This window comes from Dermacentor andersoni, chromosome 11 (assembly GCF_023375885.2).
Source record: "Dermacentor andersoni chromosome 11, qqDerAnde1_hic_scaffold, whole genome shotgun sequence".
NCBI lineage: Eukaryota > Metazoa > Arthropoda > Arachnida > Ixodida > Ixodidae > Dermacentor > Dermacentor andersoni.
In genome coordinates, this window is record NC_092824.1 from 2,692,160 (window position 1) to 2,708,289 (window position 16,130).

At 46.1% G+C, this 16,130-nt stretch overlaps 1 pseudogene; it reads right to left on the reverse strand.

Annotated features, from left to right (window-relative positions):
- Positions 1–14,527: 14,527 nt before the first annotated feature.
- LOC126520212 (uncharacterized) lies at positions 14,528–15,681 on the reverse strand (annotated as a pseudogene).
- Between the last annotated feature and the right edge of the window lie 449 nt (positions 15,682–16,130).

Genomic DNA, 16,130 nt, shown 5'->3' on the forward strand with positions numbered 1-16,130 from the left:
GGCTCTCTGAAAGTAGTGTAGAAGCAAGTGATGACGTGCTTGAGTCAAACATAGTTTGCTATGCGTGTGGATATCTTATACATGCATTCCTAAAGAAAAGTCAGTGCAGCTCGTGCCACGACCTCCTGAAGGAAAGTAACCAGGACCTTGCAAAACCTAGTCAGTTATTTATGATGTTTAAAGCTGTTCCCATAAGCGGCAAATCCCTCGGCCTTTTAACTGTTCCAACTGACGCAGCATATGCGCATGTCGTGAAGCTTGAGGACAAATTTACACACGCAGTAGAGGCTGTTGTACACCATCAAGGTGTTACAAGGGAATTGTTTTCCATTGTGACAGAGGAGACCGGCAATCTGCCATTTTGTAGTTGAGTCTGCAAGCAGCAATTTCTGCAGCTCTATGTCTACCTTAGACTTCTTTGGCATTTGCGGTTGAAAAACCGGGAGTTAAGCTTGTCAAAAGCACCTAAATCTGCGGCGAAAAGAAAACTGGAGAAGCTGCAGTAGGCAACTGTCGGGGTGCCTTGCAAAATTAAGGGTAACGCTTCCTTTCTTTTTCACTTCAATGACTCGTGGATTTTGGTTTTCTTTTCTTACTTAGCTTCCTGGCCTTGTCAAATTCCATTTGTGTCAAGTATAAAAGCTTTTTCATTCTCAATTATTCTTCGAGCAAATTCTTCCCCCTCATCCAAACGTACAGGTCAAGCAATTCTTGCTATGTAGCATTTGCCTTCTTGTTTTTGGCCTCCATTGCCTACAGAGCGTAGTGGCTTCCTACTTAAATGCAAGATTTCTCATCCCCATATTGCATTGCTGGTCTCATCCAGAATTGCTCTCCTTGCTGGGAAGACTGGGTTTTTGCCAGGTACTGAAGCAAAACAGGTTCAAAACAATCTGTTTCCACTGCTGATTGTCGCTTGTTACCAGACCGCCAGGTGCGACGGAAGGCAAGCACTATACCTGTATTCTAACGGCTGAATGTGCCGCAAGCCACCCATGTACGCGAATGCTCGCTGCTGCCATGTTGATGTTAACCAATGTATAGAGTATACAGTGAACCTTATGCGAGTGGTACGCTGAAGTGATTGATTGCAGAGTTTCGTTGAGATGCTGTCCTTCTCGGTCATGGTTCTCGGATGTGGCGGCCTGGTCAGTTGCATTGGCTAGCAGTCTCTCGAGGTAAGCACCTGCTGCTGCAGTTCGCAGTGACATGGACTCCCAGTTCACATGCACCGTGGGCAAATTGTGCTTGCGGCCTTCCTCGGCGGCTGCGATCTGGCATGAATGGAGACCAGCATATGTGCTCGCATGGTCTGAAGTGCGTGACGTTGATAGCCACGTGGGTGGAAAGGCCCACAAAAGTGGCTGCCAGAGGTGATGCCCACGAAACTAGCGATGAACACATTGAGACAAAGTGGGGCGCGAAGTGCGAGCGACACTTTAGCGGCCCCTGAAAGAACAAAAAGAAACATGCAGGTTGGAAAGGAGTTTGAACTCTAAAGTGGCGGGTAGTCCATGTTACTGTGTTGGCTGCGGCAGCAGATGCTTGCATCACCCGATTGTTTCGCAATGCAAGCTGCTCACTTTCAATGGCAACTGTCGGTTCAAACAGCTCTGTCCAACCTGTTTGCACTGCTGGTTGTCGCTTGCTATTATTATTAATTAGTGTTTCATGGCGCAAGGGCTACGACGGCCAAAGAGCGCCAGCAACGATGTTTAGTAGTGCGGTAGAATGTTATAAACATTTCGGTGGGTATAATGGGTCGCAATGCCTGTGACGTACTGCGGTGGCTGTAAAGGCCTAGGAATTAAAAGCATAAGGCTTGCATTTCTTGGGAGAATTTAAGATGATTATGTCGGATTTCGGGTAGCGTAGGGAAGGTAAGATTAAAAGCGGTAAGATATATTCTTCAAAAAATTCACATCATTAAGATAACTTAACAGCCGGTCGAGGGGGAACATCGGCTCAGCCAATAGGAAAAATGCAGGATGCATAGGTAAATTGGTGCGGTAAAGTTCAGGAAAGTATTTTTTTCGCGTGGCTTCCATGCTAGGGCATTGTATAAGAACATGGATGACTGTGAGTTGATTTCCACATCTAATGCAGACCGGTGGTTCAGTACCGGCTAGCAAGTATGAGTGTGTTGCATGTGTGTGTCCTATCCTCAGTCTCGACATGATACTTCCTCCTGTCTATGCCGGTGTACAGGTGTTTGGGTAATGTAGGGTTGGATGATGTGAAGTTTGTTATTATTTTCTGTGTCCCAAGCTTCTTGCCATGCGTCACGCAGTATTCCTCGAACGACAGGTTTCATATCTGTATATGGAACATAACTTACATCTATTTGGGGCCTTAGACCTGCTAAGGCCGCATTTGCGTCTGCCGCTTCATTACCAGGTATACTAGTATGGCCAGGTACCCAGCAGATTATAATATGTAGCCCTCTCTTGTAGGCTAAGGTTAAGCTGCTGATGAGAGTGTTTATCACCGGATTCTTTCGTTGTTTTCCAAGGTGTATTGACCGGACCACACTTAAGGCATCTGTATATATTATCGATTGATTGATCTGTTTTGTTGTTATTTCTTTAACTGCGAGGAGTATAGCGTGTGCTTCAGCAGTGAAGATACTTGTGTATTTATTTAATCTTAAATGGGCTACAAAATCTGGACCGATTGCAGCACATGATGTTGCTTCAGCAGTTTTTGAAGCATCAGTGTAAAATTCTGGACAGTTGTACTTACTCTGTAGTGATAAGAAGTGTTGTTTTATAGCTTCTTGGGGTGTATGCTTTTTGTTTGTTTCTGTGAACGAGATGTCACAATGTATGGTGACTGATTCCCATGGTGCTACTAACTCGTTAGTGGTATGTAGTTGAACGTCCGACAGCAATATGTTGTTTTCTTGACATAGTGACAGTGCTTTCAATGGAAATGGCTTTGCTAATGATGGCCGCTTTGCAAAGAGGGTTTGCGTTTCTGTGCTCTTCAACATTTTGTAACACGGGTGTTCTCGGTTGGAACTAATCTTAAGTGCGTACATAAAACTACAATACTTACGTTGTCGGTCTAGGTTCCACTGATTAGCTTCTACGTGCAAACTTGGAACAGGGCTAGTACGGAATGCACCTAGGGCTAGTCGCATGCCAAGGTTATCTACAGGATCCAGGATTTTTAAAACAGAGCGTGAAGCTGATTGGTAAACAATGTTCCCGTAATCGATACGTGTTCTAATCAAACTGTTATACAGCGAGAGCAAGCATTTCTTGTCAGTTCCCCACGACTGGTGTGAAAGAATTTTGAGGATATAACATAGTTTTAAAGCATTTCATTTTTATGTTTTTTATATGTTGCACAAACGAGAGCTTATCATCTAATATAACGCCAAGAAATTTCTGCTCCTTTTTTACACTAAGCACATACCGGTTCATCGTAATATTCGGTTCAGGATGTATGCCTCTTTTCCGAGAAAATAACACGCATGTCGTCTTTTCTTCATTAAAACGAAAGCCATTCTTGTCAGCCCATTTTGAAAGCCTGTTCACTCCCAGCTGAATCTGCCTCTCGCATATGGACAGATTGCATGATTTAAAGCTTATCTGTATATCATCTACATAGACTGAGTAGGATATATATGGTGGGAGTGTTTTTTGTAGTGTGTTCATTTTAACTAAGAATAGTGTGCAGCTGAGCACTCCTCCTTGTGGTACACCGTTTTCTTGCACAAAGACTCTCGACACTGCAGTTCCCACCCTTACTCTGTACTTTCGTTCGGACAGATAGCTTTTTATTATGTTAAACATGTTGCCTGACACGCCATACGACGCGAGGTCTTGCAATATGCCATATCTCCAGGTAGTGTCATAAGCTTTTTCGAGGTCAAAAAATACTGATAGACAGTATTGCTTATGAACAAATGCGTCTCGTATATAACTTTCAAGTAGAACTAGGCTATCTGTTGTGCACCTTCCTGGTCTAAAACCGGCTTGGTGGGGATGCAGAATTCCATTGTATTCCAAAAAGTACATTAACGGCGGTTTGTCATTTTTTCAAATACTTTACATACACAGCTTGTTAGAGCGATAGGCCTGTAGCTCTGTACACAGGAGGGGTCTTTTCCATGCTTTAATATTGGTACTATTATAGCTTCCTTCCAACAGGACGGCAATCGACCACTGCAGAAAATTTTATTGAACAGGTATAAGAGGCATTCAAGTGTCTCCTCGGGTAGGTGCTTGACCATCTCATAATTAATACTGTCAAATCCTGGCGCAGAGTTTTTGCAGTGGCGCAAAGCTATTTTTAATTCTTGCATCGTGAATGGGCAATTGTACCCATCGCTATGGGATTTTCGGAACGAGAAGGGTATTGACTCAGCTAATTTTTTATATGTGAGGAATGCTTTTGTGTAATTCGCGCAACTCGATATGTGCTGAAAGTGTTCTCCCAAGGAATCTGCTTGCCCTTCTAATGTAGTAGCACTGTAATTTACCACGGCCAAGGGTAGTGTGGTATTCCCCTTCAGCCTTCGAACCCTACTGTACACTTTCTGGCTATCTTTGTGTGAGTTTATTGAGCCAATATAATTTCTCCAACTAGCTCTCTTGGCTTCCCAACGAATACGTCTTCCATTTGCTTTTGCACGTTTGAAATTTATAAGGTTTTCTTCTGTTGGATATTTGGAAAACGTACGCCATGCTTTGTTTTGTTCTTTTCGTGCTTGCTTGCACTCTTCATTCCACCAGGGCTTAGGGTTCACTATATTACCGGAGGTTTGTGGTATAGTTTGTTTCGCGGCATGAATAATGTGTTCAGTTATATAGGTGGTCATTTCTTCAATGTCAAGCTGCCTTATGGATTCAAGGGATATACATGCGAGTTCTTTGAATTGTGCCCAGTTTGCAGCATTTAGCTTCCATTTTTTTGGATTCACAGGTGGGTCATACGTCTGTATCGCCTCTAAGAGAACTGGAAAATGGTCGCTTCCAAAGCAATCTGTGAGAGCTCTCCATTCAAACAATGGCAGAAGTGTTTCAGAACCAACCGCCAGATCTATTGAGGAGTAGGTGTTATGTGCAGTGCTATAATAAGTCGGGAACTTTTTGTTAAACAGAGTTGCTGCAGAGGATAGAAGGAATTTTTCAATTACGCGGCCTCTTGCATTACAGCGTGAGTCCCCCCAGAGTTCACTATGAGCATTAAAATCACCAACCACAATATTCGGCTCAGGAAGCTGGTCTATTAGTTTTTCAAACTCATTAATGTCGATCCGTTTGTCTGGTGGAATGTACAAAGAGCATACAGTAACAAGCCTATTAAGCAGAATAGCTCGTACGGCTACTGCTTCATAAGGCGTGTTAGGTTGGAGATTTTGGCATGCAACAGTCTTTGATATTATTATTGCCACGCCACCTGATGCAGCATGTCCGTCATCACGGTCTTTACGAAAAATTCCAAACTGAGTTGGAAAGTTCGAGTCACTTGATTTTAAGTGTGTCTCCTGAACACAGAACACTCTAGGCTTATACGTAGATAACAATTCTTTGATGTCATCTAGGTTATGCAAAAGCCCTCTGGCATTCCATTGCAATATCTGAACACCCATGACAAAGGTGTTTTTGGGAGTGTTCTGTGTAGAGTGATAATATTATTTTGGTTTTGGTGGAATTATTCGAGGGTTTTTTTCTTTTTTACGTCCCTCAAGCAAGCTACGCTTGTCTTTTGGTGCCGCTGGCACCGATGTACTTGCGTCAACCTCCATCTCCTTCTCAGAGGCGGTGGAGGCGGGGTCACGAGGCTCTGGGAGACATGTCTCGGGCCTCGGTTTTTGCACAGTAATGCAGCCCTGCGAGAGCAAGGTCTGCGAGTTGTTGGATTTCGCAGCACTGGGTGCTGCCTCTGTGGGGGCAGAAGAAGTCCCCCGTGGTTCACTGCGGGTGACCAGGGCGGGCTCTTTAGGCCGTTGTGAGAGGGCCCCCTGCCTCGTCACAGCGGCAAAACTTTCGTTGCGAGGAAATGTAAGTCGCTTTCGCGCTTCATAGAAGGTAATGTTTTCATTGATCTTAAGGGCAATAATTTCTTTCTCTTTTTTCCAGATTGGGCATGACCGTGAGAATGCAGGATGATCCCCTTCACAGTTCGTGCAGTGTGATACAGCATTGCAATTATCAGATGGATGATCGTTAGAACTGCATTTGGCACACGTTAATTTTCCTCGGCATGTCTGAGAGCTGTGCCCGAACCTCTGGCATTTGAAACAACGTCTAGGATTGGGGATATAAGGCCTCACACGGATTTTCACATAGCCTGCTTCGACTGAGTCTGGTAATGTGGTGGAGCCAAATGTTAGGATTACATGTTTTGTGGGAATTTCGGTGTCATTCCGACGGATCGTGATTCTTTGAACTTTGGTCACATTCTGTTCTGCGAAACCTTCAAGCAATTCTTCCTCACTAAGATCAAGCATGTCTTCATCAGAGATTACCCCACGAACACTGTTCATCGAACGGTGCGCCGTGACAGTTACTGCTATGTCACCAATGAATTTGAGGTCTGAAAGCTTTTTAAGTTGTTCTTTGTCTTTCAGTTCCAGAAGGATGTCGCCACTAGCCATCCTTGTAGCTTTGAAACCTGGGCCTAATGCGTCTCTTAGGCACTTCGAAACTTTGAAAGGAGATAGTTTTCTGGCTGTTATATTGCCGTCACTATGGATCACATGGTACTTTGTAAAGTTGTCATAGTTCTTGAAGAAAAATCGAGTGGTTGCTTCGTTGCGCCCCCTTTTTAGAGGACGATCAGTTTGAGAAATGGAAGGGGTAGCCATAAAAGTATTTGTCTTCGGCAGCAGCGCCAGCCGCCCACCACCGAGCCCAACATAGGGACGCTACAAGGCTTGTATCTCAAGACTTGCGCACGCCAGCTGTACGCCACCACTATAACCGTACATGGTGTAACCAAGGCTGGTTAGCCACACAAGGTTAACCCTCGCCGCCAGGAAATTAGAGTGGAAAAAGAAGATAAGGAAAGGAGTGGAGAGAAGGAAAGCTGTAGAAGAAAGATTATAGATAGAGAGGGGGACAGGAAAAGGCGTCCGCCGATTTCCCCCGGGTGGGTCAGTCCGGGGGTGCCGTCTATGCGAAGCAGAGGCCAAAGAGGTGTGTTGCCTCCGCCGGGGGGCCTTAAAGGTCCAAACACCCGGCATCAGCTCAACCTCCAGGATCCCCCTTTCCCCAGACACGGCTAAGCCGCGCACGGCTACACGCGGGAGGGTCCAACCCTCGTGTGCTCGGGTCCGTGGTGTCGCAACACACCAAACGCCTGCTGACGCAGACGCCCCTGCGGGGGATTGTCGCTTGTTACCAGACCGCTAGGTCCGACAACGAAGTAGGAGCTCGCGTTAATTATTCCAGCGTATCTCGACATGCAAATTTTATTTTTGTTGTTGCACGAGAATGTCCAGGGACACTGCTTTTCTTCTGCCAATAAAGTCGCACGTTCAGTTCACTCAGTTGTCTTGTTTGTATGGGCGTCAGTAGAGGCCCTTTGGTCTCCTGGCAATTAGAGCGCACCAGCTACGCGGCAGCCAAAACAAGGCATGCCGCAGAGCCATAGAATGCATAGCCAGCAGGGCGAGCACAGCGCGTACCATAGCACGCTACCGGCGAGAAGCGGCCATATTGGATATTGCTCTAAAAAAAAACTGCGTTTCCGCTTCCGTGTTAAGCATCGCCATCTGGCGTCCCCCCCGCTAAGTTCCATGCGCTGCCGCTGCTTATTTTCGTACCACTGCGGAAGGTACAGTTTCCCTTCTCTAAAGTTATTCTTTATTCTATGTAGGCGCTACGTTTGCCACACAGCAACCAAACTGGCGGGAGCACGATCGAGGCGCAGCAGCCAGAAACCCAGTAAAGCCACAGAACACCTGGTAAAGCGGCAATACTGTTTCCGTTTCCTGTTGTACAGCGCCGTCTGTGGTCGCACACTTTAGTTCACGACGCCACCGCTACGCTTATTTTCGTTGCACTGTGGAAGGTACAGTTTCCCTTCTCCAAGTTTGTATGGGGAACCAGCGCTGGAGTTTTCACGTAAAGCCCCTTGATAATTTGAAAGTAGCGACACTCTCCTCCTCACGGCGCTTTCCTCCTCGATTCTCCTCGCCCGCCGGCTACGCACGGCACGCTATTCCTCCTCGGCTCCAGCGGGCGGGCCGCAGGATTCTATGGAGGTGTGTTATTTTGGGCCAGTTGCGTGCCCCAGTGGGGTGGAAAATTTTGAGAAATGCTAATAACAGCATCGATAATGCTGGAGGCAACGTTCATGAGGAGGTTGGTTCTTTCTTTAAGCAGTATTAGCGGGGTATACTGGTTTAAAGGGAGTTTTGAGGCGAGTTCTATACTCCAGACAATTTTTCTGCCACACGATCAGACGCTTTACTTCGTGCGTCTGATCTAGTATTGCTTGTGACACATCCCTTTGTGTGTGGCTTATTAAGCGAAAGCCTTAGACCTCTGTTTCAAGGTCCCGTTGTGAGCTACATAAAATATCACGTGACCGAAGGAAGGCGGGAAGCGAACCAAAGCATATGCAGCCGCGTATAAGAGATGATTAATGATTAGCAAAGTAATGATTGATTAGTGATCGGATTAAGATGAATTCGCGTGAATTAAGAATGATTAAGGTGGATTAAAGTCGATGAAGGTGCATTAGGGTGAATGAAGGTGGATTAAGGTCGATGAGGTTAATTAGGGTGGATGAAGGTGCGTTGATGTGCATTGAGGACGATCATAGTGGATTATGGTGGATTAAAGTGCACAAAGAAGGATAGGGGTGGATTAAGAGGAATTAAGGTGTATTAAAGAGGATTATGGTGGGCTAGGGTGTATCAAAGTTAATGAGGAAGCATTACGGTTGATCAAGGAGGATTAAAGTGCATTAAGGAGGGTTAGAGTAGATTAAGGTCGACGAAAGTGGATTAGGGTGCATTAAGGAGGACTTTCATGGATTACGGTGGATTAAAGTGAATGAAGGAGGATTGAGGTCGATGAATGTGCATTAGGAGGATTGTGGTAGACTACGCGGTCTTAATACTCCCAATCCACGTTAATCAACCTATATCGCCCCCAATGCAACTTAGCCTACCCTATGCGGTCTTAATCCTCCTTTATCAACCGTTATCCATCATAATCCGCCTTAATCCTCCTTCATCCACCTTAATCCTTATTCACGCACTTTTTTCCCACTCAATCCTGCTTAATGGTCCCAATCTGCCATATACACCCTAATCCGCCTATATCAAGCCTAATCCAGCTCCATGGTCCCTAATCCACATTAATCTACCCTAGTCCATCGAAATCGGTCTTAATCCTCCTTGATCAACCGCAATTCACCTTAATCGACCTTAATCTTCCTTTATCCACCTTTATCCTTGTCCATGCACCCTAATCCACCCCTTTCATCAACACTTCACCTTAATCTACCATTATCCGACTTAATCCTCCTCCACGCACCTTAACCTTTATTCATGCATCTTAATCCTTCGTAATGCACTCTAATCCACCTTAATCTTCTTTAATACACTCTAACCAACCTTAATCCTCCCTAATCCACCTTATGTCTACCACTAATGATTCATTAATTAACTTGGGTAATCATTCTCTTATACAGGGGTGGACATGCTTTGGATCACCTCTGGCCTTCCTTGGGTCACGTGATGCTTCCAGTTTACAACGCAACCTTGAAACATAAAGATCTAAAGGCTTTCGTCTTAAAACTTAAAAAAAGCTCCATTTGACTAGTTAACGCTCATCACCTGCAATACTACGGGCATACTTGCCACTAACTTTTTCAGGGCGCAAAGCAGAATCAATAATACTGCACTTCCGACTGAATAACAACAGTTAGCGACGTGCGAAGTGATGGAGCCGCCCCAGAATATTAAGCATACTGAGGACAACCGCAACAAAAACGCTGGTGAGCAGGCCGGAAGAATGAAAAAATAATGCCGCATTACGGGATGCTTTGCTACGAGCTATAAGAAAGACTCATCAGCTCGCAAACAACGCTGTTCTTTGTCGGAACAAAGTTCTTTCGGCCAATGTCATGCAGCCACTGCTTCCTACGCAAGCCGTCACGCTTTCATTGTGGTATCACAAAAACGGCATAACCATCTTCAGGCTTCTTGCTGCAGTTATATGCGCAACAGCCCGGCATAGCGCTAGCACATAGACCAGAAACAGCGTACAACATTCGCTACGCCGAGCTAAAGCGCCGAGCCAGCCGTGCTCAGGAGGAAAATGGCTCGAACGAAAAAGAACACAAGCAAAACTCAAGATCCGCGCGTTTCCAAGGGCAACGGCAGGGAGACCAATCGTCGTGCAGAAAAACGGGGGCAAAACTGGTTGCCGCGGGGGAACGCGCAAGGGGCGAGACCGCGCGGCGGCGGCAGAGTTCAAAGAGTGTCGCTACTTTAAAATTATCAAGGGATTTTATTTTCACGACGCCTGCAGCGCCACCCTGGCGGTCAGAACGTGCACAACGCAGCCGCTCCGGCGGACGAAAATTGCTACTGGTAGAGGCGTTGCGTGCGCCGAAAGTCGAAGGAAAACAATAGGACGCCGACGGTACTGTTGCGTATACAAGTGTCACAACTACGTCGGAATGAGGGAGGATGTATCCTGCATCTTTCCATCTAAACCCTACGAACAAGAACGGAGGCGGCGTTGGATCCAAGCAGTCAGGCGAGCGGAGTAAGTTCTCGTCTTGTCGCCCTGTCAAGCGGTGTCTGGCTGGTTTCTAAATCGAATTTCGCGTGTGTGCTTGGTTTATTCGATAGTGAAGACGGTAAGCTGTGGCAGCCAGTACCAAACAGCAGAATCTGCAGTCAGCATTTCGTCGGAAACAAAATGAGCAATAGCATGCACCATCCGGCATATGTACCAACCATTTTTCCTTCGCAATATCCCCGCCAAGCTCTTTCCAATGCCACCACACCAAGCGAACGATACGAAAAGTAAATAGTTTCCATTCATTGCCAAGAATTATGTGGCAGGGAAGCTGCCTTGTAATACGAGTTGTGTGCGCATACTGCCGGCGCACGCGCGACTCTGCCACCTATGTGTTTGTAAAAATGCGCATGCGGATGAGGACTCGGCGCTGAGATGCATCCGGTAAATTTTGTGTAATTAGTGCTAAATGTAGCCAGGGTTGTTACGGATCAAGCAGCGGAGCACTCAAACCTTTGCTTGCCCGAGTCAGCTGATGCGATAAAGGTTTCTTCTCCATTGACTGCTGTGGCGAAGTAACATCAGAATTTCTTATGTCTAACCAGAGAAGTATGGAATGTCTTCAGGCCAACTAATACTTCCGAAACCATAGCGCAGCAAGACCGGCGCAGTAGATGCTAGATTTGCAAGGCAGGCTGCCACACAAGCATGGGAACGGCACATGGCGCAACCGTTAAATAAACGCACGTGCTCGCCGCGCCACACTGAAAAATATATAAAGCTTAAAAAGCTTCTTTCGTCATTTCTTCACTTGATGGCGCTAGCTTCTTTACGAAAACTGTCCACTTGAAGCGGCGCGAAAATGGAAACATGCGAACAATGAAACGGCCGCGGACGTGTCGTCTGGACGAGCGGCTGGGATATGCCGCGTTTCGTCGCCAGGGCAGCGTGCAACGCACTTTTCGACGCGCCGCCTATCCAGCGCTGGTTCCCCATAGGTGTTCTGTGCCTGCACCGTGTTGGGAGGTGGTGCCGGTCGTGCGCAAGCGCAACAGCCATGGCAGCAGACGACGGCAGCATTTGCGTTGCAATAGACCGCGTGTCAACGAAGCTGACGCTGGTCGTCAATGAAGATGGGAGCCGTGTTTGGCAAGAGAACGGCTATGCGTACAGGACAGAAGGTATGTTTGGGCACAGCTCCATGTTGCATGAAACACATGGGTGCACGAAGACCGCATTTTGCTTGTAACGTCATACCCGCAAGAAATATTTCGCTCTAGTCAGCGCGCTAATCGCATTATTAACTGCTGCGAGTTAGTTTCTGTATGACAGCTTACATTTCCTTGGCACACGACTATCTGTAGTAAACTGATACCTATTTGTGTGTATTAGCACTAATACCTCTTTGTGTGTGCTAGCGGGGCGCAATATCGGTGCGTAGGTTAGCGTTTAAAGGTAACTTTTTATACTTATATTGATTCTGCATGGTGCACTCAATGGTATTCTAGCTATTGGGTGCGGTACGCTTGCGTCTAAACAGTTGTGTTTACGTTGTTGGGATATACTGCGCTTGACAAAAACAAAAATTGTTAGCTTTTGTACATCCGGCAATGTACAGCCACAGACTAGATTATTATGTTGCACTGAGTAATTTTCTACTTCTTAACCAGACGGGACAGTTATGTCCGTAGTGTTTGCGGATCAGCAGCCGCCTACCGGCACCCAGTCGCCAGCAGCAGCAGAAACGGCGGCACAGGAGGCACCTGCAGAAGTGGCACGGGGCGTGCCGGAATCAGATACCACTGAACTGTGGTCTGAAAGCAGGACACGCTTCCTGATTTCGGACTACAAGGAAAAGAAGGCTCTTCTCGGGAAAAAAGGGGGCTTCCGGTAAGCTTTGTGTAAAAGGTCTTTGTGGGGTCCTGTCATGCTTGGCCAAGCTACTGAGTGATTAGACAAGCTTACTGACCACAATTTTAGCGATTTTCCTCCTTCATTCCCAGGTTCTTTTCATATATGTTATGCAATGTATATATATATATATATATATATATATATATATATATATATATATATATATATATATATAGCTAGCTAGCTGCTAATAATCACATTTGTATGTATGTATACAGGTTCGGATGCCTACCGTCAGTGTGAAGCATGCACAGAAAGTTCTCCTTTTTGCTTGTTTAAAAAAAAAAATAAAGCCAGTTGGAGTTCGGCGTGCCCGTCCTGACTCTGTCTATGTGTGTGTCTTTTTTAGCGCTGTCGAAATATTCCTTCATGTGTATGTTTACTCTCATCATGCTGCCAGCACTGGTAGGTTTGGCTCGTCTGTTTAAATAACTGGTATTAACCTGTTAGTAACATCATGATCATCACAACATGCTGATATGACTACGTTTTGATGAAGCTTCCTTCCCTATGTAATGCCAATTTGGCCATAGAGAGTAATGAAATTTCAGAAACTGTGCTGAACGAGATCATCTTCCTTGCTCCTTGAAAGTCCACGCTAGAGGTCATCACACCAGTGCAGGAGCCTCTAAATGCTCTCAGTGGTCTTTATTGGTCTGCAGACATTTTGAGAAACCCCTGTTGCTGACTTTTGTTTTTTTAAATGGAAAAATATATTTTTATGCTCTGCATCTTTTCAGGACGAAGAAGGTACTGTGGCAAGCCCTTGCCAATGCAATAAACAAACGCTTTGATTGCAATGTGAGCCCAATTCAGGCCGAAAATAAATGGAAGAGTTTAGAAAGGGCATACAAACGAGCAAAGACGAAGAACAACTACTCACGCCATTCGTGCATCAACTGCAGCCATTAAGAGTAAGTACATTTACTGGAGGTCAAAATCGTAGCAAACTGAACAAGAGGTAGAGGAGAGCCTTGGCCTGATAGCCAACATTTAACAAGTGGACTTGTTTTCACCAAGACAGACAAGTCTACTTCTTGGAACGTTGGTTAGCAGACAGAGGCTCACCAAAAACCCCTTGCTCATTTTGCCTTTTGTGCTGCATCATGCAATGTTCCAAGGTTCTTGCTACTGTGGATTTACTTGAGCTGCCATTCATGAATGTTTTGAACATTTTTTTAGGCGAGCTAGGTGAGGTACTGGAGCGCGAGCATCACATTGCACCCCCATTCCTTTTAGCCCCAGGTAAAGTAATACAGGCTGAAGATTTATGGTAAGACTGCCTGAGCTTAATTATGGAGCAGTTCCAAAAAGTGTTTTCAACCTAAAATGCTTGTTCCAGTACACCTCCAGACACAGAGGCCAGTTGCAACAACGAGGCAGGGCCATCGCAACAGCCCCAGGATGATGTACGCCACAAGCGGTGCCGCAGGGACACTTCCATCAACACCCTCCTGGATGTTTTCCAGGAGGCCAAAAAGGGTCGGGCCGAGCACTTTGAAAAAAAAGATGGCTTTGCTGGAGTGGCTTGTTACAGCAGTTGAGGCTAAAGCTACCCAGGTCGAATAAATTGCCAAAAAACATTGATTGTCATGTTGCTTTCTCACCAGTCACTGATATAAGATGATCAAAACATGCCTCTATTGGGTCAATAGCTAATGGCATTAACTTTCAGCAACATTCAAATTCAAAAACTGTGCATCCACACCTTGTACATAGCTGCTCATATTGAGCATAGCTGCAGTGGCTATAAGAGTAGTTAGAATAGCTATAAAGGCAGTGTATCAGCCCTGCAGGTACCAGAAATGGATGTTCTATTCAATACACTGTTCTTTGCTGCTAGAAATTGTGCACACATGCCCATAACAAAAAATGCTTGATGTGTACACTCAAATGTATACACCATCAGCACTGATTCTGAGCAATATCTTCTCGCAAGCTCTCGCTGAAACCTGCCACACCAGGGTCAATGAAGATATCGGTGTCTTCATCATTGACAACTTCTTGCACTGGCAGCTGCCGAAGTTCGTCAAAAAAATCTCTCTCTTCATTGCACAAGTTGTGCAGAACACATGCACCCATGACAGTAAGTACGCACTGTTTGATGCTTGCAGCATCGACGAGATACAGCCGCCTGAGGCGCTGCTTCAGCAATCTGAAAGCATTCTCAACTGCAACTCTTTGCTGCGAATGAACCTCGTTGAACTTTTTCTTCCACGACGGGAAAGTAGCCTCGTTGTCTCGGTAAGGCGTCATCAGCCATGGTAGGAGGGGATATGCTGAATCTCCAAGGATATATCCATTGCAGCATTTCAACACGGCTTCTTCAAAGAAAGGGCTTTCACGCAGCACCCTTGCGTCGTGTGCTGAGCCAGGGAATCCAATAAATACATCCAGGAACTTGTTTCTGTCATTGACAATGCCTTGCAGCACAATTGAAGGCCACTTCTTTCGGTTGTAGTAAGAATGAGGAGATTCCGTCGGCTTGTTGATCTCGACGTGGAAGCCGTCAATACAGCCTACTGTGTTTTGGGGCCCCTTGCCACCGGTTTTCGCAAGGAAGCTCGCCCTGCTGCACTCCTGCTCCTGCTGGCCAGGCCACGCAATAACCTCCTCACTGACACTGTTGAGAAAATCCAACATTCGCACGACACAGCTGTGTACAGTCGACACGGCAAGGTCGAAGCGGTCAGCCAAAGAGTACATACTGCACTGTCCACCCAAGTAACACAAAACCACCGAGCATGTCTTTTCGGCACTAACCCTTGGACGTCCTCTTCTTGTCACGCTCGGGAAGAACGGCGACGCCATGTATCCGGTAGCAAGTCTATTAAACATCTCGCGCGATAGGCGGAAAAGTCTTAAATTCAAAACCAAAGTAGCGACTCACGACTCCTTCACAGTACTTAGGAATTCTATTGCGTTGCAACCTAGTTAGCTTCAGCGCTAGAATTGTGACAACATCGTCGAAGTCCTCGTCTTCACTGTCAGAGTCCATCAGCTCAATAACTGTTTGAGCGATGGCTGCAGATGATGCACTGCAATCCATAGCGCTTTCCACCATATCAACCAGCCTGTACACCCTTCAAAACACTTTCGCCTAACCGCGGGCAGGCTGGATCAATCCATGAACAAAAGCCGACGTGCAGCTGGCGAAGCGCCAAGACCAGCAGAAGGCCTGCACTACCTGCACTTCAGCATGCGTTTCAGTTTGGCGCTAGTGTCGCGCTATGCCTGCACTGCTGAACTGGCGCTGCATGAGTGTGGCACTTTTTCTGAACTGCCAGGAACTAGTTCACGCAGTGCAAGGGTGCTATTCTCAACACGCATGGCGGCTGCACGGCCACCATTATCCGCCATGTTGACTCTCTGATTGGCTGTGGCGAGCTCACGTGCCTTGAAATTTGTGCCGGAATACGGAAGTGTTGCGAAATGTCATTTTGTATTTTCATCAAGATGACGAAACGTGACGTGGAGCTGCAAATTTTATCCACTAAT